Source organism: Schistocerca gregaria, chromosome 4 (assembly GCF_023897955.1).
Source record: "Schistocerca gregaria isolate iqSchGreg1 chromosome 4, iqSchGreg1.2, whole genome shotgun sequence".
Taxonomy (NCBI): domain Eukaryota; kingdom Metazoa; phylum Arthropoda; class Insecta; order Orthoptera; family Acrididae; genus Schistocerca; species Schistocerca gregaria.
Window position 1 is genome coordinate 327,544,510 of NC_064923.1, and position 27,040 is coordinate 327,571,549.

Genomic DNA, 27,040 nt, shown 5'->3' on the forward strand with positions numbered 1-27,040 from the left:
GCTTCGTTAGAAATATGCACAATGTAGGGTGAAGAAAATCATGTTGCCCTCTTCTAAACAATATAAATATTCATCTCAATATTGTTTAAAACTGAGGGCATATCTGCTAATAAATTTCTTTTAATTATGTAAAACACACACTATTAAAATGTGTCAAATTGTAATCAGTACACAACAAGTATCAGAAACTGATGGGTCTATACTTCATTATGTTCAAATGGCAGAAAGGAGGTGCACATGGTCTTACCACCCCTTTTATTTACCCCTAATGAAAAGATAATTATTGAGCATATAGGTCTTGTTACCCTCAAACGTAAAAGTCACTTGACTGAAGAGACTGTGTTGCTTTTTGTTAATGGAGAAATTAACCACTGTTGAGAGCACACACTGATGAAGATTCAGTTAGCGATATCAGACAAGAGACTTGTCATCTCAGCAAATGGAGTAACTCATTGTAGCTCACAGTTAAATGTTATCAGCCAGAGCATGCATGGGGCATCCTAACGCTGAAATTGAGCTGGTCTTCCACATGTCATCATGTCAAAGATCTATCAGAGGGCCAACAACAGCTGCCGGCCGGAGTGGCCGAGTGGTTCTAGGCGCTACAGTCTGGAGCTGCGCGACCGCTACGGTCCCAGATTTGAATCCTGCCTCGGGCATGGATGTGTGTGTGATGTTCTTAGGTTGGTTAGCTTTAAGTAGTTCTAAGTTCTAATGGACTGATGACCTCAGAAGTTAAGTCCCATTGTGCTCAGAACCATTTGAGCCAACAACAGCTTAGAGAATTGCAACAGCAGATAACTTTTCCACAGTACAGAGGATCACATGCTAATTCATTGTTGGCAACAAAATCTGATGAGCAGCTATAATTTCCAGAATGATCTATCTATGAAGTTCCGATATAAGCTTTCCACTCTATGCTAATCACAAATTACAGCACAAAGGAGACGTTATGGATATAATGCTACCAACATTGGAAATGTTAGGGATAAGAAAATATGATCTGGACTAATGAGCCAGTACATACTGACACCTACCACTTTCGTGATATGAATTTGCCGACACACATTTGAGCCTTTTTTGCCAACACAGTACAGTTTAAAACAGTTGTGACACGCTATCTAGTGGATGACAAAGAGAGAAATCCAAGCCATTGATGGGTGTGCCATGTTCGTTGCATACATTTTTTCAGTGGTCATTAAACTGTGGCCACATGCTGCATGTGGTTGGAATCAAGGATTTGTGTGACCCGAGGTTCTAAGCAGTATTTTGTAACAATGAGAATCTAGCAACCAACAGGTGAATCCAAAAACGTCAACTAAAGTTAACAAATTCTTAATAGTGTAGTTTTCCTACACAGTAACAAACAAAACTTACGCAATTACAGTGTGACACCTCTGGAATTGCTCAGGATGGCTGCAGTCTGAAACAGGACAATCAACACAAAGTGTTCCAAATGGTGTTGGCTTATCGGTCAGCAGGGGAAGGTGGGGAGCTGTGTAAAATGGAGCACAGTGTAACATTTGGATTTGTGTATAATTTATCATGCTGCTAGCTTTGTGTTTAACACATTTCCAGTTGTCTTTGTTACCACTTTTGGCCAGTGAACTTTGGTAGTGTTTATATGAGGGCCATATTTAAAGCTGTGAGCAACCCACCATTAAAATTCCAATTCCAACAAAGTAACAAAAACAACTGCAAGACGATAATACAGACTTAACACCATATGTTGCCATATTGTGATGTCATTAGCATCTATCATGTGACCACATGCAGTACTTCCAAAATGGCTGACATCAATGTTTTGTTTCATTGGATTCTTAGTCAAAGGGGGGAAAATGTGCTACTGAAATTCACCTGACTTCATCCTACATATGGAGAAGTTAGAATCGGCACTAGCAGTGTTACGAGATGGGTGAAATATTTCAAAGGGGCAGATACGAGTATCCAGGAAAAGACTGGTGATTGTTGCCCTCGCACTACTTCCACAGAACACTGCAAGGAAATGATACTGGTCAACTTTGTCGAATCTGGACAAACCATAAAATGCTCTCCGCTATATCCCGATACTTTTGAAGCTCCATCACGCATTTTGCCATAAATGGCCTGGGAATGTCATCTTGTGACAGAATAACCCATGTCCTCCCACTGCTCATATTAGGATATTTTGGTGGGAAACTCTTCCATGTCCTCTCCTCCCTACTTTTCTGACTTGACACCCTCCAACTAACACCTTCTCAGTTCTCTTACGGAACAGATGCGAGGACAATGCAACGAGACAATGGAAAGTGGTTGACAAACAGTTAATCTGTGTCTTTGGGAGGCTGTAAAGAAGTTCTGTCATAAGAGTATTTTCAAACTTGCAGAGTGATAGCAAAAATGTATGCAAAGAACTGAAAACTATGTAAAAAAAAGTGTCAGAAAGTTTGTAGAACAAGATGATGTACTTGGTTTATCTAAATAATAAGGATCAAAAGTTTAAAAAAGTCTGATTATTTTCAGTGAGGCTCTCGTATTTCATCTTTGGTATGTAATGAAAAAAAAAATTTTTTTTGGTTTATGTAAAGTAAAATTTTATTATATGATATCCTCTCTATTTTTTATAATCATAAACAATATGTGTTATTCTGAGTCTTATGACCACAGTCTTATACTAGTTTAACATATGAAGTTGCAAAAAAAGTGTGTTACAGTGATGTGAACTGTGCAACCCCTGTTGTAGACACCACAGACAACGATGAAGATCAAAGTGTGTCACAGGTAGGCCCATCTAATACACCAACTGAAGAATATAGACCATGCAAGAATTTAACTGGCCTGATATTTTTAGAGGTTTCCCTAAAGCTGGCGGAACAATAAGTAGCCGAAAAAAGTAGAGAAACGGAAATGAATATCACTGTACAGGTAACCCAGTTAAAAAGTGTTTGAAGATCATTCAAGAGAGTGAAAAAACTAAAACCAACAAGAGAAATAGTTTTCCAAAGATTCTAACTTGGGTGGAACTGTGGAAAATAAAATGTGTGAATCTTAAGATTATTCAGACAATAAAGATATTAAAGGTCAAAACGGGGGCAGGGAATGGGATGCCGTCTCGTAGTGTCAGTACTGCTCTTGGGCAAAAACATTTAAGGACCACTGCATTAGATACAAAACCCAAGTTCACCTAAAGCACCTCAATGCAAACGTATATGTTCGTCAAGACAATACGTCACGCTAGCTTTCCAAACCGTGCCAAAGTATTTTGTTCAACCACATGATCGTTCTTGCAGAGGAAAAGTTACGCTAGCTCAACTCAGTGGAAGGTACAGCATCTGCTACACAGTAGAATAAAGGATGCATGAGTGTGCGTCTTGGGTCTCATTGTGACAAATTTCTGCAAGTTACAGGCTGCAGTTGAATATTCATGAATGAACAAAACTCCCAATACCTGTAGCAACTTGTGGGGGAGCTGGCTACACTTTCAGGAAAACTAGTTGATACCAACCGCTCAATGGTCTGTTTATCTTGCCCTGAGTATCAGCGTTGTACATAAACGTAAGAAAAGGTACTTCGCTCTGTCACTGATCTATTGCTTCACCCAGTATCGGCACTTCTTTCCGCATCTTTATTTGCTTCTCACTCAGTTTAACTAGTGCACTAAACGACATACCAGCGAAAGATACATCCAATAATAACAACTACAGTGTAGCACTTGCTAAAGTACTAAGAAAATGACGTTGCCGACGTATTTTCTAGTATTCGGCCATAACACGAGGGACTTTTAATGACATTCTAAATGCCAGCTGTCTTGCAAATGCTTTACTTTCGTTACTGTGTCGATATGTGACAAGATCCACAAGACAATGGCGCGACGCCTGTCCTATTCTCGCAACTCCTATTGTTGCGCTTTCAGACTGTATTCCAACTTCAACCAACACTGTCACAAGGTCTGCAGTTCAGACGGGAAGAGGTAGACTAAACTACGTCCATGAAGTTCTGCCAAGGAGAGAACTGGACTCCCCCCCCCCCCCCTTGTACTTTTCTGCATGCGTAACTTGTACGCAGATATTTATTTCATGTAGTAAAAGCTTCATTTATCCCAAACTTTTTTATCTCTATGTGAAAGAATGTACAGCCAAAACTTAAAACGGTTTTTCAACAACGACGATATGGGCCTTCAACCTTGAAATTTGATCAGATCACAAAGGTTGGCAATCCCTGACCCAGCTACTCGCAATTCGCCGATTGATTTCCGATTCATGCGTGACTTCAGAAGCGAAGAAAGTATGTTGGAAATAATGTTTATTTTTTCCAGCATTCGTCCTAATAGCATTGTGATTATACTTCTGCCGGCAATTTACGAAGTCCATCGTAGGTTTTCCTTGTTGTAATAACAAGTTTGCCAATAATAATAAAACCTTTCAAAATGCGAAAATTTCACACCTGCTTGTAGAAAATTAACAGCAAGGAAAAGCAGAAACTGTGGAAATGTTGAAAACGTAACATTTCCACAAAGATTTGCAAAATCACTTTCTTCACATTTCATTTTTTAAGCCTCTAGTTGCAGTTTTACACATCGTGCAAAAGCGTTACTCGAACCACTCCAACGTTCACAACAATGGTGAAAATGATATATTAGTTAATTCTTGAGAATCAATACACTTTATAAATTCATTAACAAAATTTTTATAAATCAAAACATGTTATACCTTGAACAGCAATCAATTCCACGAACGAGCGCCGAGTACTAATTATTGAAACAATGTTTACACTCAGTTACATACGTGAAACATCTGTGGAATTATACACAGAGAAGCGAAGAAAGGGTGTCGACAGTAGTCTCAGATGTCACTAGTACACGAGAAGACTTAAGTTTCTTTTTAAGCTTGCAGACTGTGTAATAAATAAGGAATCAATCACATAAAGCAATCAAAACCTCGTGCAAGTGAGCGCTCAAAAACCATAATCTCTAGAGATTCAGCTTTAGTAGCTCCCATCTTTCAAGTCACGTATCGTTGGATTACCCATTTCCTGCTAAGATCTCCAAGCATCCTCCGTGTTACTCGGTTGATTTGAAAAATATATATAAAGACGCAACGTCCTGAGCTACAAATTCACTCAACACAGGTTCACAATGGATTTGTGAGATGTGCAGCCAAGGCCACAACACTATAAAAGTGCTATACAACGTGATACACACATTGTAAAAACCTAATCCTTTGTTAAACGATTCTTGTTTCGAAAGTAAAGCGACAATGAGCTACGTCTGCAGCAATAGCAAATTCTATAGGCCTGTTAGCCTGTACAGGTCGAAGTACTCCTCGGTGCGGTGGTATGTTGGTAAGATTCATTTGCAAAAAGTTGTGTGTTATTCCACACTTTTGCAAACAGGAAATAGGTGGAACGACGAACGAGCTGCTTGCAAACAACGCTATGTAAAACACAATTAGGAGAATAAGAATGCGCGAGCTATTTTTTCGAACGCTGAATACGGTATACAAAATATGGGCACGAATTTCATCAAAAATTGCTGCTCAACTCGCTGCTGGACGTGCATTACATATATAAGTATCAGCACCTTTTAAAGGGAAATAATCCAGTAGAAATCTGGCTGAAAAGTCTAAAAGTCTTTCAATTTCGAAAGAAGTCTGAATGACCTAGCAGCTTCCCCTATAGTGACGCCATTGTTCAACGACGTGAAATTCTGTGAAACATGATCGTCGGGCTTCGTTTCGAAAGCTAAGTCACTTCTACATAAGCATGTTCTTTAGAATTTACCACGAGACAGTAGAAATCCTGGAGAAAACGGAAAGAACTATTTGAAGCAATAACCCTAGCCTTAATTCCACGAAGATATGAACAGATCAAGGAGTCTTGATGCGTACAGCAACTCATGAAATCGGCACTGACATATTTTTCAGTTTGAAATATGATCCCATATGAGTCGATGTCTCTTAACGTCCAGAATATATTATGAACGATTGCTTCGCGGTTTTACTTCTAAAAGCGTCATGTATTTCCTTTTGCTGCCCATCAATATTTCAAAGTAAGTTTACTTCAACATTCCATACACTATTAATAAATAATATTCTTACATAGCTGAAAAAAACACAATGGTAACATACTGTCACGTAAGCGAAGAAAAATGCAAAGAAATGCGACTTACCAACCCTACTTGCAATGCTGAAGTAAGAGCAATACTCAACAAATCAACTAGTAAAACTATCTTCTTGCGGAACGGTAGTAAGCAGGGAAACCTCTTGGAACAAACGTACCACTCGAGTTTCTGACGCACGCGAAACAGCGGCCCCATAATTATGTTCCTTCCTAGCAACAGTAAAACCGTTGCGAATCGTGGCCACGAACCGAGTACAGCCGAACCGGTAGCTGAACGTCATCACGCGTGGTTTAGGGAAGGGGAGAGGGGACGCTTGTAGGGAGTCCCCATTGTGCAACTACCCCTTTCTTCCAGACCTGTGTTTACAACGTACCAGGAGTGCAGTAAAGAAGCAGTGACGACGGAGAGCTAATGGTTTTGGTGATAATTAAGAAATTAAGCGCTGCATTTTGATATTTCTGCACATTTACTGTTTCTGCTACATTCCTATTCGACAATAATTGCTTCAAAAAGTGGCACGAGCCCTGAATCTGGCTAGTTAATCTGTTGTAGCACTAAGTCGTGCTTTATGTTCTTGGAACTTCTTATCAGGCAGAAAATGGAAACTAAAAAAATCGTGTCAATATTTGTCGAATGAATTATTGAAGGCAAAACAACCGTGATGTAACATAGGCGAAAAAGTCTCTTTGTTAAAAGCAGTTAAGTGAGTTTAGCGCGCTGTTTTTCTGTCATTCTAGTCACTTCTTTGCTCGATACTGTCGATTCTGACCAATTTTCCTAAGGTTACTTTTAAAAATGAGCCTGCTACAGTTGTGGTGGCATATTTTATACGTTAAATAACGTAGGTACTGCATTCCATACGGGTTTTCTACGTTCCACATTCACTGATTTGTCTAGAAGTGTTGTGAACACAACTTCACGCTGTTGAGTAGACGTAAGAAGTCTTTCTGCATGTGGTCACGTCTTCTGCTGTTTACTAGCTCTATTTGTTCTTAAAAGAAAACGACATTCTTCAGTAAAAGTATCTGTATGTTACAAGATAATGATAAATAAAATGTCCTGTAATGTACCGTTTCGTACATCCCAGCGTCCTTAGGAAATCAAAGACAGACAAATGAGCTGTCATTTTTTCACTTACTGTCGATTTTTATGGCACGTTATACGCTCCCCACTGTAAAAACTAGGTTACAAACCAATACAAATGATACCAATCGCACTCATCCACTATGAATTTCGACGCGCAAGTCGCCGAAGTGGCGTCAAATCGAAAAACTTGCACCCGGCGAACAGTCTACCTGACGGGAGGCCCTAGTCACATGACTTTTACATTTTTACTCTTGTAATTAAAGTATAGATTTCTGCCCGCTTGGAGCGCTGCTGTAGTGATGCACAACAAAAATAGACTCCGGCGTAGCTAAATAAGATTAATTTTCTTTTGAATTTGCATTGTTTCCCAGTTCATTGCTTTATATTTACCGAAACCAGAAAGCACAAAAGCTCTCTCTGTCTCAGACCAAGCGGTAAGGTTTACACGGAAATTATTTTCGTGTCTTGTACGTACCTATTAGAATCTACACTGAAGAGCCAAAGAAACTGGTATAGGGATGAGTATTCAAATACAGATATATGTAAACGCAGAATACGGCTCTGCGATCGGCAACTCCTATATAAGAAAACAGGTGCCTGGTGCAGTTGTTAAATCGGTTACTGCTCCTACAATGGCGGGTTATCAAGATTTAAGTGAGTTTGAAGGTGGCTTTATAGTCCGGGCACGAACGATGGGACACACAATCTCCGAGGTATCGATGAAGTGCGGATTTTCCCGTACGATCATTTCACGAGTGTACCGTGAATATCAGGAATCCGGTAAAACATCTAATCTTCGACATCACTGCGGCCTGGAAAAGATGCCGCAACAACGAGACCAACGACGACTAAAGAGAATCGTTCAACGTGACGTAAGTGCAACCCTTCCACAAATTACTGCAGATTTCACTGCTGGGCCATAAAGAAGTGCTTTATGGCTTTATGGCCCCGTGCGAACCATTCTACGAAATATCATCGATATAGGCTTTGAACCGAAGGCCCACTCATGAACCCTTGACTCCACGACACAAAGCGTTACGCCTCGTCTAGGCCCGTCAACACCGACATTGGACTGTTGATGACTGGAAACGTGTTGCCTGGTCGGACGAGTTTCGTTACAAACTGTATCAAGAGGATGGACGTGTCCGTACACGGGTATGAAGACAACTTCACGAATCCATGGACCCTGCCTGTCGGCAGGGGACTGTTAGCTGGTGGAGGTTCTGTAATGAAGTGAGGCGTGTGCAGTTGGAGTGATATGGGACCCCTGATACGTCTAGATACGAATCTGACAGGTGACACGTACGAAAGCATCCTGTCTGATAACTTGCATCCGTTCATGTCTATTTTGCATTCCGACGGACTTAGGCAGTTCCAGCAGGACAATGCAACACCCCACACGACCAGAAAGGCTACAGAGTGGCTCCAGGAACACTCTTCTGAATTTAAACACTTGCGTTGGTCCCCAAACTCCCCAGACATGAATATTATTGAGCATATCTGGGATGCTTTGCAACGTGCTGTTCAGAAGAGATCTTCACCGCCTCGTATTCTTACGGATTTATCGACAACCCTGCAGGATTCATGGTGTCAGGTCCCTCCGGCACTACTTCAGATATTAATTAAGTCCATGCCACGTCGTGCTGCAGCACTTCTGAGTCGCTGCGGCCCTACACGTCATTAGGCATCTGTACTAGTTTCTTTGGCTCTTCAATGCACAAATACATTAAAGCGGCAAATGAACTGGTATATGAGTATGCCATGTCTCAAGAGGCACCTATAAGACATGCAGGAATGTACTTCTTGCTTGCGTTTGGTAAATAAACTATTACCTTAGCTACAATATCATTTAAAATACGAGTTATTACACAGGGAAATAGGGAATGGAAGTTAGCAAAACACGATAGCATCCGGGTCATGCAGTAAGAGACTTCCGAGTGCAAAATATATCGAAACAAACTTCTTAATTGATGTAACTATGTGCTGACAACATTTCAGCTATGTCACTCGGCTTGACACAAATAGTTTTACATAGCACTTCATTCAGTGTATGGTCATTAATATCGTTTCTGGCACCAGCAACTCATTTCTCTTTGTCTAAATCTGGATAATAGAGATCTTCACGAGATTAACATATCAGTTGCAGTTCTGTTTCGTTCTCACTTGGGCTGTAAGTGGTATTGTTGAGACTGGGTCTGCTGTTGATATCTTGTGTCATCAGTAGAAGACAGCGAGGCACGCTGTTGAAATATCGTGCGAGAACGACGCGAATATCCAAGATGTCAACAGATCGCCCGGAAAGAATGGAGAAGTACAGCTAACAAAATAGTTTCTGAACAGTTGAAAAGTATTTGGATGTTCATTTACGAAGGTTCAGAATCTTGTGAAACTTAATCCGTTTTCAGCTTAACGTTTTCCTATGGTACAATTTGTCAAGTAAGACCTTCTGCTTTCGAATACGAACATGGCTCGATTCACGTAAGAGGGAAATCATGAATGTACACGCAAGATACAGAATATTCTAAGAATAAAATTTTGTGTCCTAGTTCCGACAAGGAAACATCACCAGTTTGACGTCATATTTTAAGGGAAAAAAGCAACTTTTAAAACACATCAGCCTCCAGCAAACGATTCTGCGTGAAAATTTGAATCATATTAGTGACAGGACGCAGTTATGACCTTCCCAATGCACAACTTTTGAACATTCGCGCGACCGGTTGCTTGTCAATCGCCCCCCCCCCCCCCCCCCCCCACACACACACTGTAGCCGCCCAACTCGTGAGCTAGAAACACTGTACAAGGGATTTTCTGAGAGGTTTCTCTTCATAACGTCGGTGAACCAAGTAGCAACTGTGCAGCACCTCCAGAAGCGGTACGGAGTGACGGTAAAATTGTTTAAACGTCAAAGAACAAAATCTGAAAGTCGTGACCGGTAATCATCATTATATGAGGCTTGTCGACTAAATCTCATACCAGGCAAACGAAAGCTTCATACGCTTTCTTGATGCTATTATTATGTTGCTGCGTATGTTCGTAGCTTTTTTGTTCTGCATGTTGGTATTCAGGTCGCTATGGATTTATTTATCAATTGTCATTTTTTATTTGCAGTTCACAGTACTGTTGCCAAATTACAAATTTTCCAACTAGACAGGTTTTTGGAAGGCCATCTGGCTGGAAAATTTGCTAGTGGGGAATTTAGTCTTTTTAAAATATTATCTGGTTGGATTCCAGCTTTTTTAATATTATATTCTTCGAAAATTTTTTGTTCATTTCTGAAGTTTAGTCTTGTCTATCACTACCTACTACTTGTTCCTAACAGGTTAGAGAGAGAGAGAGAGAAAAAAAAAACACTTTCCTGCAACTGGTTTTAATCTAAAATCTGGTAAGAAACATAAGCATAATTGCTACTGTACTCAACAGTGTAAATAACGAGTGCAAGTAGAACGTAAGTACGGAACTATTATTCTTTATTTTGCATTATTCAAAGGTGTAAACGTAATATTCAAATTTCTGGAACAAAATGTTAAAGTATTTTAAAAGATTTAAACAATGAAACGGTGATTTAACTACATTTAATAATGCATGATATGATATTATATTTCCATTATAATTATTGTATTTCCATTGTCGAGGACCGAGCAGTTGAACAAAACGCAAATTCGTGAATGCTGCTTGTTATTATTGATGTTAGGCACTGTTAAATTCGTGTTAGTAGTAGCCTTGCTTGTGCTTCTAGCCATAATGATTGATTATAGTTCCGTTGAAATGGATACAGACAAATCCCAATCAGGGTGTCTACGTGGAAAAGGAAAAAAAATTCCCGGATATCCCGGTTAAAAACAATTTCTCCCGGATGAAATTAAGTATAAAGCGGGTGAAAATACATCCGTCTTAAGTAACAGTATGCTTTCCCTCGAAGCTGTAAAATCTATCAGTCCTTTGAATCGTAAAGGTCTTATACCGGCGGAGGACGTCCCAGCGCTTTAGGAAACGAAATCCAGGAAAAAACAATGTGCATATTGTCTCGCATCAAACAAATTTCCAAACGCAGAGTTTATTTTCGTATTGCGAAAGTATATACACAAATTCCAGCACGGTAGCTTCCGAAACTCTAAAATAGAGATTGCGTTGAGCGATGCACTTTTTTCAGCCAGTCATAGCTCATGTCATGACGACAGTTAATCAGAGCACGAGGCCTACGAGAAAGACAGGCCGCGGCGCGTACGTTACGGAGGTAGGCCGAGCTCGCTCAACTCAACAAAGTGCGTTTCTATAGCGGTTATCTCGTAAGTAGATGTGTATGTACGAACGAGAGTTGCATCATCTATTGGCATTCACTGTTATAAGTCCTACAATGATAGGAAGTCCGTAGGCCTACTAACAGGCTCTAATTTGGCAATTAAAAGCGTGCCAAAATGATTATCAGTTGCGTAGAAAAGTCGAGTTGTTCTGACATGGAAAGACTTACTACATTACTCAGTTACACATTATGCACATTTTTTTGAAGGTCGATTACACTCTTTGCCATCGATCGCATATTTTTTTTATCTATGTAAGAACAACATTAAATATGAAAACTAACTTGAAGCTCTGTCTTTTTTTAGTGTGTGCTACACGTTAAGTCATATCAAATACAAATGTACCGGTAAAATTTTAAATAGTGGCATAAATGACTTATCTTCTGGGCCCGACATTTTTCAAATGGCTGATCCTCAAAGTGTTACGTTTTGAATGAGAGTTATAATGCCCTGCGATTTAAGAAATTCACTGCACATTCTCACACGCAACATAAATCATCTTGCGGGGAAATTTCCTTTAAAAGTAACGCATCTCAAGCAATTCGTAATATTAACCGGTGATCTGTTAGAAATGTAAACAATTGTGACGTCACGCACATTGAATGCACGTTAGTTGTTACGGACGTACTGCATAATCTTCGACCTAAAGCCTTTGACACTTTACGGTGTCGGCAAACTGGTCTGCAATGTGTAAATGACCCATTTTCCATGCAACTATTATTTTGGTGTTATTCCCTGATTTATGTTTCATTGCTGCAGTATTATTCAGCAGTAGTGGACTAAAGTTCTTTGTCAGAGTATCAGATCTTACACGTCCAACCTACAAAACTTTAACTGAAATCTAAAACAATGAAAAATCTCTGAATTCTAAGAAATTCCCGGGTTTGTCCCGGATGAAAAAATTCCTGGATTTTTCCCGGATCTCCCGGGCCGTATACACCCTGGCAGTACACAACAATTTAGGGAAGAGTGGTTAAAAAATATGAAATTTTTTGCAGTGTTTATCACAAGCTGTAGGGGATAACACAAAGGCATTTTGTAAAGTGTGCGACTTTACTGTGGAGCTCAGTTACCGGACACAGAAAATCAGAACAAAAACAAGACAATTCTGCAGTTTGAGCCTGAAGGTCACTTGCCTTCTGTGTGTCTGCGCATTGTGCTATAATATCGTGTGATCACGTAGGAGAAATGTGTAAAAATAGGTTCAGAGAGAGTGTTACTGCAATCTAGATTAAGTGTTGTACAAAGCGTAGTGCTGTTACCAAGAATGTTCCTGGGCCCTAGGTCTGAGAACTTATCTTGAACATACTATGTTCAGAATTTAAATGACGAATCAACTGATATTAATGACACTAAACTTTTGGTAGTAGCTATAATTTATCGTAGTAAAACATCACACAATATTTATCGACATTTGTTACTCTAGTAGAACTTAAAAAATGCAGTGCTGAGTATGTCGTGTCAGCTATAAAAAGGGACGTTGAAAAAAGTGGTGGATGGTATTAATAGTGGAGTGTATGAAATACTTAAAAGGGAGATTCCGCGTCTGCCATTCCATTGAGTTGGTAACCTTTGCGTGTCTCCACTGAGACATGGCTTAGCCACAGCCTAGGGGATGTTTCCAGAATGAGATTTCCACTCTGCAGCGGAGTGTGCGCTGATATGAAAGTTCCTGGCAGATTAAAACTGTGTCTTGGGTTCGAGTCTTGGTCCGGCACACAGTCTTAATTTGCCAAGAACTTTCATATCAGCGCACACTCCGCTGCAGAGTGAAAATCTCATTCTGGAGACAGATTCAGTAAAATATCAGATCTCAATAACGGGGTAATAAAAGCAGGAAGGCCGTGATAAATAAGATTTTCAGGTAACCAAATTACGAAATAGCTCTTAATTAGAAGAGACAGACCTTCGGTAAGAAAACTGGCAGGCCTTCAGTAATAACTACTAAGACCGCAAAATCCAAAATTTAACTGGAGTCCACGAATCGAAGCTGAAGCTTGCCGGTTCGAAAGGAGCCAGAATTCAACCCAGCGAAACTGATTTCAACTCTCATTGGTGTGTGACGTCCCAGAACTGGCTCGTCAGGCTACACACGGAAAGGGCACTAAGTCAGCCAAGGGTTCAAATATGCCCGGATAAGCGGTCGCCGGACTCCGTGCCCAAGACACTTGCACAAGTGGTCACCTAAAGCCTAGTTTAGAGGACGACATTGGGTTGCGCCACTCGTTGCATGGAGTGAGTTGCACGCTAATGGTTTCATATACACTCCTGGAAATGGAAAAAAGAACACATTGATACCGGTGTGTCAGACCCACCATACTTGCTCCGGATACTGCGAGAGGGCTGTACAAGCAATGATCACACGCACGGCACAGCGGACACACCAGGAACCGCGGTGTTGGCCGTCGAATGGCGCTAGCTGCGCAGCATTTGTGCACCGCCGCCGTCAGTGTCAGCCAGTTCGCCGTGGCATACGGAGCTCCATCGCAGTATTTAACACAGGTAGCATGCCGCGACAGCGTGGACGTGAACCGTATATGCAGTTGACGGACTTTGAGCGAGGGCGTATAGTGTGCATGCGGGAGGCCGGGTGGACGTACCGCAAAATTGCTCAACACGTGGGGCGTGAGGTCTCCACAGTACATCGATGTTGTCGCCAGTGGTCGGCGGAAGGTGCACGTGCCCGTCGACCTCGGACCGGACCGCAGCGACGCACGGATGCACGCCAAGACCGTAGGATCCTACGCAGTGCCGTAGGGGACCGCACCGCCACTTCCCAGCAAATTAGGGACACTGTTGCTCCTGGGGTATCGGCGAGGACCATTCGCAACCGTCTCCATGAAGCTGGGCTACGGTCCCGCACACCGTTAGGCCGTCTTCCGCTCATGCCCCAACATCGTGCAGCCCGCCTCCAGTGGTGTCGCGACAGGCGTGAATGGAGGGACGAATGGAGACGTGTCGTCTTCAGCGATGAGAGTCGCTTCTGCCTTGGTGCCAATGATGGTCGTATGCGTGTTTGGCGCCGTGCAGGTGAGCGCCACAATCAGGACTGCATACGACCGAGGCACACAGGGCCAACACCCGGCATCATGGTGTGGGGAGCGATCTCCTACACTGACCGTACACCTCTGGTGATCGTCGAGGGGACACTGAATAGTGCACGGTACATCCAAACCGTCATCGAACCCATCGTTCTACCATTCCTAGACCGGCAAGGGAACTTGCTGTTCCAACAGGACAATGCACGTCCGCATGCATCCCGTGCCACCCAACGTGCTCTAGAAGGTGTAAGTCAACTACCCTGGCCAGCAAGATCTCCGGATCTGTCCCCCATTGAGCATGTTTGGGACTGGATGAAGCGTCGTCTCACGCGGTCTGCACGTCTAGCACGAACGCTGGTCCAACTGAGGCGCCAGGTGGAAATGGCATGGCAAGCCGTTCCACAGGACTACATCCAGCATCTCTACGATCGTCTCCATGGGAGAATAGCAGCCTGCGTTGCTGCGAAAGGTGGATATACACTGTACTAGTGCCGACATTGTGCATGCTCTGTTGCCTGTGTCTATGTGCCTGTGGTTCTGTCAGTGTGATCATGTGATGTATCTGACCCCAGGAATGTGTCAATAAAGTTTCCCCTTCCTGGGACAATGAATTCACGGTGTTCTTATTTCAATTTCCAGGAGTGTATCTTACGGGCCTCACGCCAGAGGGACAGCACACGGCAGATCTAGCTAGTGGCGCTAGCTATTCGAAACGCGACGCCAGCAACCCCCCCACGCCTCAAATGGTACACACACAACCATTACGCAAGGAGCGAATTCTACCTTAAATTTTTAAGAGAATTTTTATATTGAAGATACAGCACAAATAAGCATCGGCTGGAACGTGACAGTTAAATAATGAGTGGGTTGATTGCACAGAATATAACGAAAAGTGACATCAAACCCAATGACCAAAAGAATACGCATTTGAAATACTAACGGAATCTCTGTTAGAACTCAAGTACTGGTTTTGTAATATGTGCCTATCTGAGTGAATTCACTCAGACACAGCAGCGCGCACCACTTACTTCCTACCCAAGAGAACAGTCCTATCTAGTAACCCATACAGGCAATTCCGCTGTCTCCGGGTTGTGCTTCGGTAACGGCCAGCCAGATAGTTCTGAAGCAAACTGCGCCCTGTCTCGCCGTACTGCAAGTCTCCGGTCAGCACTCTACTTTGTTGTTGCCGTCCACCACGACAGCCGCGGCGTGCAGTTAAATCCAACGACTGCGTCCACTACTGATCTCTGGCCCTGGTAGATATTCGCACGCCGTCCAAAACCAGACACCTCGTACTGTTAGCTGTACTGCGAAGGTTCGCTCGATGGCGCCTGTGTCACGATGCACACGGGGCAGCGCCGCCAACGAGCTGCCTTCGCAATGGCGCGGGTTTTAACGGGTGGCGGCTGCATGACTTCTTGTGACAGCACAACAGAGTGTTTGAGTTTTACTGGGGGGAGAGACCAAACTGCGAGGTCATAGGACTCATCGGATTAGGGAAGAACGGGGAAGGAAGTCGGCAGTGCCCTTTCAACGGAACCATCGCGCTATTTGCCTGGAGCGATTTAGGGAAATCACGGAAAACCTAAATCAGGAGGGCCGGACGCGGGATTGAACCGTCGTCCTCCCGAATGCGAGTGCTAACCACTTCAGGAGTGCTAGTGCTGCAAGGTTCGCAGGAGAGCTTCTGTAAGGTTTGGAAGGTAGGAGACGAGGTACTTATGAAAGTAAAGCTGTCAGGACGGGGCGTGAGTTGTGCTTGGGAAGCTCAGTTGGTAGAGCACTTGCCCGCGAAAGACAAAGGTTCCGAGTTCGAGTCTCGGCCCGGGACACACAGTTTTAATTTGCCAGGAAGTTTCTTACTTAATCTGTGTTGTAATTAACTGAAATTGTTTGACAAAGGCCTACCTGTTTCAGAAGTATTTTTCAATAAGGTAGTAATAGAAAATGACACATGATGGTACATGGGCTCTGACATCTTTCGCCTTAAACCCCTTTACCCATAGATGTAGGTTTCAACATTTAATATGTATTTCAAATCATTTTTTTTATTATCAAGCAGCATTGACCCTTCGTTTTTTTTCTCTGTAGTGGAATTTTGTACTGTTAAGTGAACATTTTGGTGCTGATCAAATTATTCTTGTTGAGTAGTTACAAAGCTGATTTGTTTGTTCATACTGTTACAGTTTTGGTTTGGAAAAAAGTAATTCTTTTAAATTCCTTATTTAAATGAGAGAATATTCAGAACTTGTTTAAATTAAATAAAATTTTTATCAAGGAACAAGAATCACCCACAGCTAATCCGAGTCCTACCACTCCCTCTAGCGGCGTAGTTACGTGTATTTGATTTTTAAAACTTATAGAATGACGCTACGGAGCTATGCACCAACCGAATATTTATGCCTTTCCATTTTATTCCTTAATTCATAGATAGCTACACGTGCTAGATATACAGAGGATGTAGTATGCTTCTAGGGGAGGAAAAGTTCCTACAAACATTGGTCGAAAACCTAGTCTCGTCCGAGTTATGGCCCATTTTCAACTTCGGGTGTGGCGAGTCATTCAGAAGTGTTGGATTGCTCATGGAGGACCAATATCTTGCTTGCCCGTTCTCATGACCTTGATCCTGTGGTTTTTTGGCTTTGGCGACATGTAAAGACCTTGATGTATGCAGTCGACATAAATGATGTGGATACATTAGTTTACTACTATTTCAATTATTGTCTGTTTAGACAATCTCGAAACTTTTTGCACTCACGTGGTAGCATCCTCAACAGCATCGACGGTGAATGTTGGATACACTAGTTACAACTCAATCCGGCAGCTACCAGGGGTGTTCCAACGACCTTTGGGTTGGGATCGTAATACCTTTTTACCTTTGTCCAGCCATTTTTAAGATTCCGTGTCGCAATCGGTAAATATGGAACCCTTGAAGGCTCACTTTCTTGTACGCCAGTCTATCCGACTATTAAATCCTTTTTAATCAGGGAAAGATTGAAGTATCAAGCTAAAATTCGTGTTACATATTAAGTTCTGCGGTTCCTCGGCGATGTAAAACTCTTAAGCTTTTAAGTCAATACAATTAAACGTTACGGCCTTCTTACGTTACATGGTTTGATACTTGCAAACTCACACATCAAAACTTATAGCGGATTTCCCGTTGACCTAGAATCATAAAATTTGGTAAGAAGCAAGTAAGGGGGAAAATGCAAAAATTTGTTAATTTGTAAGTATCACACGAAAAGTTTTTGTCGTTTATTAAAATTAAATAGACTCGAAAGTACTGGAATTTCAGGACCGATATCTTGCCAGTACCAATATCGATAAGACAAAAAATCTTAGATTTTCTCGATTTCTGGTATAGATAAGCTTTGTGTACATGATTTTGCACGGAACTCAGAGTTCGAGTCTCACTCACACCTTCCTTTATCTTTATCGAGAATGCGTTTGAGTAATAATTCTCAAAACTGAAGAAACACATTCAACGTCAATGCTGTTGAGGATCCTACCACGTAAGTTCAAAAAGTATCGAGATTGGATAAATAGAGATGGTAGTCTTTTTGATATTTTATTTTATTGCAATCAGTTTCGGTGAATCAGTCCATCATCTTCAGTCTTTAGCTGACATTGGGGGGAGGGAGGGGATGAGCTCTGATCTTATACACGATCCCATCAGCGGTCAACATCGGTAGGATACTGCAACAGCAACGTTATGCCTGCAACCATCAGCATCGCATTTACAGTATTCTACTGGAGCCACTTCATAGAGGGTCAATGATGGAATCTTGTACAAAATAGGAATTTACTCCCTCGGCGTCAGCTAAATCACCGAAACTGGTTGAGTGTAATAAAATCAACACGACAGATGGTTTCATTTTATTGCATAAGGAAACGGCCGAAGTCCCACAGGTCATCGATCACAAGGATGGACAGACAAAATAGATGCTTTTAATGCAACAGGTGTTCCACATAGTCTGCCCTCACTTGAATACAACGCGCGGAACGTTCATACAAACATGTGAAACAGTCAGAAAAATCCATCTTTATGATGTAATTTAGCTCATGTCACATTGGCTTGAAAATAGGTTATGTCGCGAAAGCATTGGCTTGAAAATAGGTATTGTCGCGAAAGCATTGACCTTTCATGTGAATTTCTGCACTTTGACGGTTAATGTTGGGTGTGTATTGATAACAGCAAGTCTCAACATCGCTGATGATTTTTTCCAGAAAATAATTGGCCGCATTAAACAATTCAGTCAAGTTGCGGCAGATGTCACGTGTCTGGTTTGCTTGGGAGTTAAGGCATGCGGGACAAACTTGGCACACACTTTTGTTCTTCAAAATATTTCGAAGAACGTCTTTAACATTTCAGATATGTTGTTCCTTTGGGATTTGTGAGATAACAACGTTGACACACTATAGCAGCACGTCCATTAACATTGGCTGCTCACAACTGACTGGTCGATTGCAGGTCTGTTGTTTACAATTGCTAGTTCAAGCTGTCACCGCGGTTAATGCGCTAACGTCGCTTGTTGTTGGTGTTGTTGTTGTGGTCTTCCGTCCTGAGAATGGTTTGATGCAGTTCTCCATGCTACTCTGTTCTGTGCAAGCTTCATCTCCCAGTACCTACTGCAACCTACATCCTTTTGAATCTGCTTAGTGTATTCATCTCATTCTTCCTCTACGATTTTTACCCTCCACGCCGCCCTCCAATGCTAAATTTGTGATCCCTTGATGCCTCAAAACATGTCCTATCAACCGATCCCTTCTTCTAGTCAAGATGTACCACAAACTTCTCTTCTCCCCAATCCTATTCAATACCTCCTCATTAGTTATGTGATCTACCCATCTAATCTTCAGCATTCTTCTATAGCACCACATTTCGAAAGCTTCTATACTCTTCTTGTCCAAACTAGTTATCGTTCATGTTTCACTTCCATACATGGATACACTCCATACAAATACTTTCAGAAACGTCGTCCTGATACATAAAACTATACTAGATGTTAACAAATTTCTCTTCTTCAGAAACGCTTTCCTTGCCATTGCCAGTCTACATTTTATATCCTCTCTACATCGACCATAATCAGTTATTTTGCTCCCCAAATAGCAAAACTCCTTTACTATAAGTGTCTCATTTCCTAATCTAATTCCCTCAGCATCACCCGATTTAATTTGACTACATTCCATTATCCTCGTTTTGCTTTTGTTGATGTTCATCTTACATCCTCCTTTCGAGACACTGTCCATTACGTTCAACTGCTCTTTTAGGTCCTTTGCTGTCTCTGACAATTACAATGTCATTGGCGAACCTCAAAGTTTTTATTTCTTCTCCATGAATTTTAATACCAACTCCGAATTTTTCTTTTGTTTCCTTTACTGCTTGCTCAATATACAGATTGAATAACATCGGGGAGAGGCTACAACCCTGTCTTACTCCCTTCCCGCCTACTGCTTCCCTTTCATGCCCCTTGACTCTTATTACTGCCATCTGGTTTCTGTACAAATTGTAAATAGCCTTTCGCTCCCTGTATTTTACCCCTGCCACCTTCAGAATTTGAGAGAGAGTATTCCAGTCAACATTGTCAAAAGCTTTCTCTAAGTCTACAGATACTAGAAACGTAGGTTGGCCTTCCCTTAATCATTCTTCTAAGATAAGTCGTAAGGTCAGTATTGCTTCACGTGTTCCAGTATTTCTACGGAATCCAAACTGATCTTCCCCGAGATCGGCTTCTACCAGTTTTTCCATTCGTCAGCAAAGAATTCGTGTTAGTATTTTGCAGCTGTGGCTTATTAAACTGATTATTCGGTAATTTTCACATGTGTCAACACCTGCTTTCTTTGGGATTGGAATTATTATATTCTTCTTGAAGTCTGAGGGTATTTCGCCTGTCTCATACATCTTGCTCATCAGATTGTAGAGTTTTGTCATGACTGGCTCTCCCAAGGCCGTCAGTAGTTCTAATGGAATGTTGTCTACTCCCGGGGCCTTGTTTCGACTCAGGTCTTTCAGTGCTCTGTCAAACTCTTCACGCAGTATCGTATCTCCCATTTCATCTTCATCTACATCCTCTTCCATTTCCATAATATTGTCCTCAAGTTCATCGCCCTTGTATAGACCCTCTATATACTCCTTCCACCTTTCTGCCTTCCCTTCTTTGCTTGGAACTGGGTTTCCATCTGAGCTCTTGATGTTCATAGAAGTGGTTCTCATTTCTCCAAAGGTCTCTAATTTTCCTGTAGGCAGCATCTATCTTACCCCTAGTGAGATAAGCTTCTACATCCTTACATTTGTCCTCTAGCCATCCCTGCTTATACGCCAGAAATTAGACCAATTTTGGAACCTTTCAGACAGACGGTTTATGACGGAATGGGTTGTCGCTGAAACAGTAATTGAAGAGATCACACACGAACAGCAGCAATAGAAGGCTACGCCAACCAAACTTGGGGCTGATGGCAGAAATAACTAAGCATTTTTTGGTTAGTTATTTTTTTCTGATGTACATGTAGTCTCATAAGATCACTGGCCTGCTAGGTAGAAAAATCCACTTCCCATAGCTAAATAAACTATTTCTCGTATTACTGTGAAAGAGTTTTTCGGCCGCCGTCTTTGAGTCGATCAACATACCTGTGACGTGAAAGTGCAGCGAGCGGTCTGTTCTCCTTTCTGTAAAATCAAAAACATTCTTGCTATAATTTGACTGTGTGTTGACAATCGCACACCGTGTGATGGAGCCGCTGCCAACAGTGGTGTTGCCGTCAGCCTTGCGTGCCTGTCGGAACGTACCACGATTTCATATACAGCCGTGCAACACGTCAAGTGTTGCTCTTTCATTTTTGTTTGTTTAATGTATTATCAGAATGTCGATTGTCAAATTGCAAGTCAACGCCTGTAACGACGGCAAGGTATCAGTTCAACTTGCTGCTAATTCTAGTGATGGTAAAAATCTGGAACCGTGGTTGCGTTACCCTTCCCTCTTAACAAAAACAAGAGTAAAACAGGCTTGTCATTTTATACACTGAAACTGACGAACAAAGTAAGTAGCGGTATATTACTTTTATTCAAATTTCATGATGGGAAGGATTATTATTCATAAACAGTGGTTTTCTTTGCTATGTGAATAGAGATAAGAGTGCAATGTGACTAGAAGTTTTAGTGTCTCGAGTAATGTTTATTTTTTAACCATTATCTGAGCAAAATCATAAAGCTGCGTAGCATCTAGTGCGAGCTAGTGAAATATTTTAGTAATCAGTGGTAGCTTCTCAAGTCATATGAATTTAAAATAACACATTTACAAAATACATCTCTTTGGATAGTGGGCCTCAGACCAAGAGTTACGTGCGACCTTAAACCTCCACTGACTTAGTATGCACTAATGAACACCTAATAAACGTCATCTACCAGCAAAAAATACTATAACTCACAATTTGTAGTTATCCATTCAGTAACTTTTATTGGCCCCTATAAAATTTAATTCTAGTTGTGCGACACGTATCCAAAAGCACTGACTCACTAACCTAAATTACAATGTCAGAATATTTGTTTGTGCACGCTCAATATTACGAGTATAGTGGAGTTTTGACTATGGATGGCAATTTATTCAGTCAATTAGGCCTTTTCTTGGCTGAAGTTACTTAAATGACAGCTGTTATTTGTGCATTGCCCCCAGTTGCGTACATCTTAGAACTCCGTCGAATAGTCTGCTACTAAATGTCAGGCTCCTGTTCTACGACCACCTAAATTTTGTGGACATAAATTCGTTTCGTTAACAGGTTCCGAACCGTCTGCTTTCGGGTGGGGCTTCATCGTTACGAAGTGAGCGTTTTCCTTTCGAACGAAGAATACTGATTTTGTTCATCTTCCTCGCGACTAGTACATAATTAGATGTACTGCTCTCGTACAGTGTGCTTCTGAAACAGCTTCCAGAAATCGAAGTTCAAAGTCTTCGGAACCTGTTGAATACCATACGGCACGGCCGATTGGTGAAGCGACGTTGCTCAACCAAGTGAGGCACCAGATTGGAAATCTCTCCCTACTGCATTCAAATCTCGTCATATTTTATTTCTTATCAACTAATTTTTCTCCGAGCACTTTTAGCTTTACAGCAAGTCTAGTTTCCCTCGCAACGAACGATCATAGTGGTTCATTCGAGGTGACGTGTAATCTAGGTATAATACGGGATCGTTACGAATAAACATGTCTATCGGAAATGTCTTGTGGTTTGCATTTTTCGCAGCAGTTGTGTGCAAGTTGCAGTTGTTTACTAGAAGAACGCCATTTGCATACTGAAAATTTTATTTATGCACACAGACGTTTCGCCTAAGCGCGTAAAAAAAAATTTGCAGCATGTAAAAGGCGATTTTCTAATAAACTACCGCAATTTATTTGTAGATACATTCATACACGAAACACGTCATACCAGATTATACTACTTCGACTTTCGTCCACTGCATTTTATTGAATTTGGAGCATAAATAGAAAGGAAGTCTGTACCACAATAATAGAACGGGTTGTGGTTGCCTGCTTTCCTGCATGATGCGTTGCCGATCCCTTCAGAGTTGTTAGTGAACCGTTCATATATTTGCGAGAAGCTTGTTCGTTACTGTTCACTACAAAGGTAAGTTTACTGTGTTTTTCGAATTGCGCCGTTACCAGTACATTCAACGGCGAATGGTTAATCATCATACGAGTGTTCGGTGGAAGATCAGGGGAAAAGTGACGGGAGTCAAACGCAGCAATGGCAGTCTTCTAATGCGCCAGCACTGTGGCTGGCGCTCTCGTGTTGTATTCCTGTAGTTTCGTACCAGAGAATGATTCATTACTACTAATTACGTACTACAATCGCGCAAAATCATTGACGCTTTGGCCGTATGCTTTCTTTGTAATTTAAGCACCAAAACCACAGACCGAAGTAACGTTGCTCTAGAACTCACAAAGCACGTATACTTCTGCTCAGACTTACCTGACAGTTTAAGCGGTCGAGCTTGTCGTCCAACTTGACAAATAACTGCGGCGCGATCTCACATATCTGGCTGCTAGTGACTGCCCTGTACCGTCCCCAGAGAACCTGCCCCTGTGTGGAAAATGCCACTGCGCACCTCAGCTGCATCCCGTTCTCCCTCCCTTGCGACACAGGAATCCGAGGGCTGCCGCCGTGGAGTCGCCATTAGTTGCGTAGTCGCCCAGAGCGGTCTCTTTTGTTCACTGTCCAATCGATTTCATGTAGTGGAATCATTCACCAAAGCTACTAGTTGCAAGAAGCCCCGTTTGTTCAAGAGCTATTTCTAGCAGAAGGACCTCCCATGCAAACTGGCATGGATTCCAAAACAACGGCCAAACGAAACAACTCGTATTTTCTACTCTGTCAGGAAAGTTCCAGGACAATTAAATATATATAAAACTGCAATTACCAAGTAATGATCCTAGCTCCTGTCGAAATAGTCCTCTTGACTATATATACACATTTGCTAGCGCAAGCAGCGAAATTTTAAACTGCAATGCTCTAATTTTTCCCAGCCCATTGCATGTCTGCGATATGTTGCTCTTCTTGCAGCCGCCTTTTCACTTGCGGAAACAAGAAAAAAATCCCAAGGCGAGAGGCCGGGCGAATACTGCGGATATGGGATGGCAATAACAGAATGCCTGACCAGATACTCGGTAACAGATAAAGAGGTCAAATAGTAAGAACCAGTCCTCAGAATGCCACAAATCAGAGCGGCGACGTCGACTTGCTTGTCGCAAACGTTTAGACATCGATGTAACTAGTTTAGTTTACTCTTCACTGGAGAATTATACTCATGGTGAGCTAATCCTTAACTACCAAAAAATTCGATCAATATTCTTCTCTAAGATTGTCCTTTGACTTTTTTCGACGCTTGTGATCCAGGACTCCGCCATTCACCATTTGACGCTCAAACTGGTACCACCAACATTCATCCACAGCAATATTCTTTGACAGAGATGTGGGATCGTGTCTGGCTCTATCCAGTAATTCAGCAAAATTCATTTTTCGTCTTTCTGTTCGTCTGTTGGACGAATTTTGCATAAGTTTCCGTTTCTCAAAATCTTTGCTTAGAATCTAATGACAAACATCACGATTAAAATTAAGTTCTGAAATCGCACGCACAGTTATGACGCCAATCTTACAATAACTGCCTTACATGCTCCACGCTGGCATCGGTATGTGCTGTAGACCGTCGACCAACTCTGGGATTTTCTTGCACTGAATCTCTGTCTTCATGAAACCTTTTGTGCCCTTATACCGTCCGCAGTAAAATACTAAGAAAAGACTTAAAAATGGTTCAAATGGCTCTGAGCACTATGGGACTTAACATCTATGGTCATCAGTCCCCTAGAACTTAGAACTACTTAAACCTAACTAACCTAAGGACATCACACAACACCCAGCCATCAAGAGGCAGAGTAAATCCCTGACCCCGCCGGGAATCGAACCCGGGAACCCGGGCGTGGGAAGCGAGAACGCTACCGCACGACCACGAGATGCGGGCTAAAAGACTTAAAAACAGTATTTACAAAGAAGAGACATTTAAAAATTGTAATAATTTCTCTGTGTAAGTTTCGAGGGCAAAGATGAACCCGAAACAAAATGATCTAAAGAAACAACAAGAAGCATTCTTTTGGTAATTTTGTAGTCGTCCTCACTTCTATTACTTCTCTTGTCTTGGTTGTGTGTAGAAGGACTTCTTGCGAGTTCTGGCAAATGTAAGCATATTTGTACTAATTGAGCAGATAATATATTGATTTAATATTATTGTTCACTTTTAATTTGTAAGAGATGATCCCGATTTCATGACCGCCTTCCTTGAATTAACCTGCATTCGAGTAATTTACAGTGCAACAATCGCAGCGGCCGATGCAGCCAACGACGCCATTACGTGGCGATATTAACTTACAACATTAGCGGAAGCGAAAAACTCGCCCGCTATTAACATTATAACATTTTCCTCCACAGCCGCCCGACGATGCAGAAAATACGTAGCTTTAAGATTCTTATTTTCAGTACAACAACCGAGAGCCAGGACTCCGACTACAATGCAATGGTTAACGGAGGTAAGAAAAAATACTTTCGCGCGTGTGTGTGGGCCGCAATTGTCATTAATAACTAAAGATGTCTTGCTTTAAAGTGAACTGACTAGCCGAGGAAATTAATACGAAAGGTATATTCCCTTGTTCAACTTATATGCGAATGTTTTAAGATTCAGAGAGTCTAACGTTCTTTAACGTAACAAATAATTTCCACTGAAGATTAATATTGTTAGAAAAGAGAACTTCACAAAAGCATTTAATTTTAAATCAAAATTGAATGAAATATCACTTTGATTAAGGCCCACCACGTAAGTCGGCAACAATCACCATTACCAATCAATTTGTGTAGAAAATAATAAATTAAATTACGACGGCCGACGGACAAGACCCTCGAGAACACACCACCTTGAAAGTGCGTCGCCTGCATATAACTGGTTAATCATTGCCCGTTTCACTATGGGTTTTCCAAAGCTCACAATCAGCATCCGTTGTGTCGCCGTAACTACTGCTCCAAGAATCCAAACAGTGTGTTGCTAGGACAGTCCTGCCCCTAGTGTGTTTGTGTTACCTGGTATATGTGCGTCCTTCAAATGGCCTCACCATGTTTCTGCGCAAACATTTTCCTTTTTAGTATTGCTAATTCAGAAATAAAACCTATCCTGGAACTTTTTCTGACAAAGGGGGTAAAATGACACCGTGAGAGTTACAGGACAAAATGGTATTGACTTCAAAAACGCAGTTTAGTGCCACAAGAACACAAAACTGTCATATTGAATGGCAAACGAAATTTCTGACAGGACTGAGGATTTCTTGTTACGGAAACCACAACAGACCATCTTAGATCTTGACTCATAGATTTAGAAGTAGCTTCAGCCGAACCACAGCGAAGTGTGGTGGAACCCTCGCAATTATTGATCTAATAGTCTATTACTATTGTCTCAGATTTTTTGTACACGATGCAGCTATTATAATGTAGTAACTGAAAAAAGTTGCACGGATATTCAATCAGATCTTGATAAGCTGACAACTGGCTTTAAATGTTTGAAATTTTAAAATTGGTCAAAAAGATGTCTCTGAGTACTATGGGACATAACTTCTGAGGTCATCAGTCCCCTAGAACTTAGAACTACTTAAAACTAACTAACCTAAGGACATCACACACATCCATGCCCAAGGCAGGATTCGAACCTGCGACTGTAGCGGTCGCGCGGTTCCAGACTGGAGCGCCTAGAACGCCTCGGCCATTCCGGCCGGTTTTAAAACTGCATTTCACAAACTGCTGAAAGTTAGTATCCTACGACCAAATATGACTAACTCAATCTCTCTTTTTGCATACTGACAAAGATTGGCAACAGTATCGCAGGTCAGAGGATAGAACATTGATATTTATTGATCCTACTACTATATAAGGCCTCACATACTATGGGAATAACGGTGAGATTAAATTTTCATTATTACTCTGATGACTTTG

At 41.6% G+C, this 27,040-nt stretch overlaps 1 protein-coding gene across 9 annotated transcripts in view; it reads right to left on the bottom strand.

Moving 5' to 3' along the window:
* Positions 1 to 27,040, bottom strand: part of LOC126365743 (uncharacterized) — a 507,155-nt gene that overhangs the window by 102,170 nt on the left and 377,945 nt on the right. Inside the window, exon 1 of one of the 9 annotated variants that reach the window (XM_050008197.1) lies at positions 4,689 to 4,788. The exons of 7 other annotated variants lie outside the window; for them this stretch is intronic. The gene's annotated coding sequence lies outside the window, so the exon portion shown is untranslated. Of the gene's footprint in view, positions 1 to 4,688; positions 4,789 to 27,040 lie in introns of those variants that run through there. One more of the 9 variants, XM_050008204.1, reaches the window with a different exon arrangement.